We start from the raw sequence: 5,316 nt of genomic DNA on the forward strand, positions 1-5,316 counted from the left end.
AACTACGCTGGAATAGATCGTAAAAAAACAAATTTGTCATCATTAATATCTTAGCAAACTGTCTTCAACTTATCTTGCATCACCTTGTAAGTTTTGTGTAGTTAATGACCGGATGATTCAAGATAATATGCACGTGATACGCTTGATCATAAAAAACGTAAACACTAAAGCCATCTGATTGATTTAGATCACTCTAAAGAGATCGATCGATCTTTATCTAGACGCTGTTTACATTGGCAGGATTTGGTCCTCAGTTTCGCTCCTGGAATTGCCTTCTGTTTTCAAAACCCGGTACGCTGGTGGAAGTGAATTGTGTAAGGTCGACACCTTTAAATTTTTCTATTAGTTACGTCTCTCCTCCCTCTACAATGCTTCACGGGCATGCATTGGAGCCAGTCGTTCGCAGGCTTAGGGCGAACCTGTTTCTTCACGGCATAAAGCTGGCAGGTGCTTGCTCTACTAGAAAGTATATAATATGTACATATATATATATATATATATATATATATATATTATATACTTGCTCTACTAGAAAGTATATAATATCTTTATATAATAAAAATTAATCTGAAACTATGTTTTCAATGATAAGGCCAACCTATATAGATGAAAAAGCTCGACCTGGTAAAGAGGAGCGAACAATAGAATGCGTGGTAATCTCCAAAAATACCGTTAGGGCTTACAACATGGCCGCCAGAAGAGTCACGTGATCCGGTTGATCCAAAACATGAATTACAAAATGTCTACGAACGTGCGTAGAGATTTTGTAAACATTGTTTTTAAAAAATAAAAAATAATACTTCTATTATGTTTTAAACGACTGTAATAGTTTATTTTGGAAGTATATTTCATAAAGAAAATTGACAACCCACTTTAAAAACAGAAATTACGAGTTTTATATATTTTATTCGCAGTTTTTTGTTGGGGGTGTTAAAAATTCCGCCTAAAATTCTGATACACCTAGTCGACCACTTGTTTGTTCTGAATAAAATACTTTTTATAAACACTGTTTTAACTAAAAACAACCTAAGATTGTTTCTCAAAGTTTGCCGATTTTTATAACAACATTATATCAACAAAAAATTAAATACAAACAAATTGTGATTGTTTGTCAAAGTTTGCCTTCAAGGCTGCGTTTTCCATTTGCACGATTCATGTTTTGGATCAACCGGATCACGTGACTCTTTTGGCGGCCATGTTGTAAGCCCTAACGGTATTTTTGGAGATTACTGAATGCGTTTAGAACATGAAGCGTGCAGTTACATATTAATTAAAAAAAAAAAAAAACAAAAGCAAAAATAAATTTTTTATGCAACATTTTGTTGACTTTTTTCTTCAGCAAAAACCACCGCATGTCGAAATTATGAGTTCCTTCCTAACACCAAACTTTTTCGCTCAGATCATCTTATATAAAAAATACTAGCCCGGGTGTTTGGAGGTGTGTGTTGAGCAAAAAAAAAAAAGTGGTAGTAGGAAGGCAGGCTCGAACCCGTACCGCAAAGGAGACAAAGAACGTAGGAAAAAAAAAAGAAAAAAAACGTGACATCTTTGTTGTTGCACCGGAAGTGACATAGGTTTAAATTAAGGCTAGACAATCTAAAAGGGATGACTTTAAAAAATATTGGCAAAAAAAAAGCGACCTCTCCCTGGGCATGCAGACATTAGATGGCTTGCGCTTTCAATCGCTTAGTGGCAAAACCTACACTGGACATTTGTTTGTAGGCCAGCCATTTTTTGAAATCCATTTGTGAGTAAGTCCTGATCTTGCCCGCCCCCAATAAGTCTTTCCTCATCACATGGAAGTCTCCCACTCTTGAGCCATTGGAGTGAAGCATCTTTGTCTCTGTACTCCTGGTTCAGCTCCTCTAGGAACTTCCCTGTCCGCTTATTTTGTTTCCATCCTTTTTTTCTTGTCTCTTTTTTATTTATTTTACTTCAGTAAGTATTAAGAGATCAAGGGGCTCCCTCCTGGAGCTAACACTTGATTCTGTTATGATTTAAATTTATATCCGAGGGCTCTTTTAAGAATAGATACTGTTCCCTTCATGGCTGTTATTTGTATTTCGTTACAGCTTGGTCTTCCAGGGATTGCTTCTAAGTATTTATGAAGATTCTTTTTTATTAACCCAGTTGCTCCTATCACAACCGGTATAATGTTTATTTCTTTCAGAGACCATGTCGTTTTTAGATCATTTTTTAGGTCCTGATATTTTGTTATCTTTTCCCGTTCAGCTCTATTAAGGCCGAAGTCATTTGAAACTGTGACGTCGATAATGAGCGCAGTTCTTTCAGGCTTGTTCCATATTACTATATCTGGCTTGATGGCCTTGTCTCTAGTGTGAGTGCTCATATGGTTCACTAACGTTGATTTTTGAGAACAAGAAAATCCACACACTTCACAAGAGTATGGATTTTCCCTTTTTTGTTTTATTTTACTTCAGTCGAAGTTCTCAGAAATCAAGGGGCCCACGACCTGGGGCTAACACTTGAACTCTATATGAGATACATAGATATTCGAATGTTGCATTAAACTTCTTTATCTCTCAAACACTGAGTTAGTAAAGAAATTGAGAACATAATTTTCCTCTCCCCAATTAACCATTTTCATACGTTACAGTATATCTTTCATTTTGGACAGGGATTTATCTAGTCTGGTGGAGTATCCAGCTTTGCTATTACTTGAGGTAATATCACTTGGAGAAGGTGCACCATTCCTTCAAAAAGCTAATGTGGGTTAGCCATAGTAAGGAGATCTTATTTGGGCTGCGAATACTATGTGATTTTGAATATTTGGTCAGGGTTTACTTCTATGGAAAAAGTATCCTCATGCCAGATTGTTCTGACAAACCCCTGTACAGAGAGTCCTTAGACACTCGAGGACAGTGTCTATTAGGCATTCAAGTTCTTCCCCTCGGTGAGAGCGCGGAATGAGTTCTCATATGGTTCACTAAATGTGATTTTTTAAAACAAGAATGTGTAAATTGATCAAGTAGTTTATTTTTTACATTAGAAAAACATATTAGCTTTGTTTATTTGTTTGAAAGCCATTCCAACTTGCAATGAAAAATACAAATAAAATAACCGTAAATAAATAATTTTGGACACAAAAAAAAACGTATTTTTTTAAAAATCATGTTATATTTTTAATCACGCAGAACTTGGGTAAAGAAAATATATTTAAAAAATATGTAGGTGCACCTGAACAATTGGCACCCCCTTAAATTTTTGTTTCCTTTTCATCTTTTTTTCAACTATTTCTGCAGATTACTGGACACTAAGCAACCCGATTATAAAAATGTAAAAAAATCAATATTTAAAGATTTAAAAAAATATGTAGGTGCACCTGAACAATCGGTACCCCCTTAACATTTTTTTCCTTTTCATCTTTTTTTCAACTATTTTTGCAGATAGCAACCAGATTATAAAAAATAAAAAAAATCAATAATTAAAGATTTTGGAAGGGGGGTTCAGTTTCACATACAACGTTCTAGTAAACGATTCCCCATTTTTAGGACCGATTCACAGCCTCAATTTGACGTTGGCTCATTCAGCTCCTTTATTATTTTTTTGTTTTCTTTTTTTTTCGAAAAGTTCGGTTTGCCCCACCTGTCATTATTATTTATTCATTTATTTACGGCCTTTTAAAAGATATTTTGGCATTTAACGCCACGCACTATTTCTTAAATAGTATTTAGAAGTTAAATTCAAGTTTAGGATATCTTTTTTAGTAAATTGTTTTGGTGACAGTACAGAATAGTTACAAAACACCGTACCCTTCCCATGCTAAATAATAGGTTTCTAAATAATAACGTTATTATTTCACCGCAGCTAGTTTAATGTAAGCAACCAGATTATAAAAATTAAAAAAAAAATCGGGTTTGTTTTACTGTACACATAGATTCGAAAAAGTTGTCAAAAAAACAAATATATAACAAATAAATGTTATCAAAGACAAGATAAGTTACTTTTCTACCTAACTGGATATGTTTTTAGTGTTTTTATTCAATGTAACATGTTTATTCAGCTCGAAAAGCATACAGTGTTTACCGATGTATTGGAAAATTCAAAATGGCGCCTGTGGCGATGGAAAAGTTTTGACGTGTGGAGGCTTAAAATGCTGGAAGCATATAATAATTGATCTCAATGACCGTCTTCAGTGTCATGCCTGCTTGACCGTGTGAATTCACCGGTAGGACTAAAAAAAAAGTCAGTTTTTGTGCTCATGGACTTTAAGTGTCTGAGGGAGTGGCACTCGTCTGACAAGACGTTGGAATCATTATCTATCTATCTAGCTATCCCAATCGTTTCCTTTTTCGGATCTCTTACTATCCTTCTGTGTCTCTATCTCCCTTTCTTTATCTATCTCCCCCCCTCTCTCTCTCTCTCTCTATATATATATATATATATATATATATATATATAAAGAGAGAGAGAGAGAGAGAGAGAGAGAGAGCGAGACTGTTCGGATATATATATATATATATATATATATATATATATATATAATTAATTATTTTAACAATGAATCTTATACGTATACGTAATAACTTGGCGGAAAAGCCAAATCCGGAAATTAATGACCCATCATATTTCCGAATTGATATTTACTCCATTTTAGTCACGCGTACCTATTCTCGTCTCGGATGTTTCCATTGAAGATAAATCATCGTTTTGATGGAATGACTTTGCCGTTATATCCAATAGCCTTATAGAAAAAGTTATAGCTGTTGAAGCTTCTTTTAAAGGTAAACTCGGCGATACCTTTATAAAACTAGCTGGACGCCCGGCGTTGCCCGGTCCTACAATACGCTTAAACATGATATTTTAATTTATCCAGATTACGTAAATATTATTATTATTATTATTATTATTATTATTATTATTATTATTATTATTATTATTATTATTATTATTATACAATTTATCCTCCATTGAATATAATGTATTACGAGGAATAATCAATACTAGGATGCAGAATTAATGGTTACTTTGTAACTAGGGGCAAATCCTTCGACCGGTGTGGCACTATATCTTAGTGGCCCGATTGTGGTTGTTGTTAACATCCCCCTTCCAATATGGTCAGGAGGTGATTTGGCCGTAAGCGGAGGGATACATAGAATGCAATCCCACAATTCCCTTCCTTTTCTCGGTCTCTTTTTCGTCCGGACAGCATGGGGTAAGACGTATATTTTTGTCTCTCCTAGACAAAATAGATTTGCATAGCATTCAACCTAAAAAGGTAAAAGCATTTTCTTTTGTGCTTGATTTCTAGACTTTTTGAACGGAAGGATTGTGTATTGGATGTGATTTCAAATG

This window comes from Euprymna scolopes, chromosome 46 (genome assembly GCF_053919585.1).
Source record: "Euprymna scolopes isolate OS-2025 chromosome 46, ASM5391958v1, whole genome shotgun sequence".
Classification (NCBI taxonomy): Eukaryota; Metazoa; Mollusca; class Cephalopoda; order Sepiida; family Sepiolidae; genus Euprymna; species Euprymna scolopes.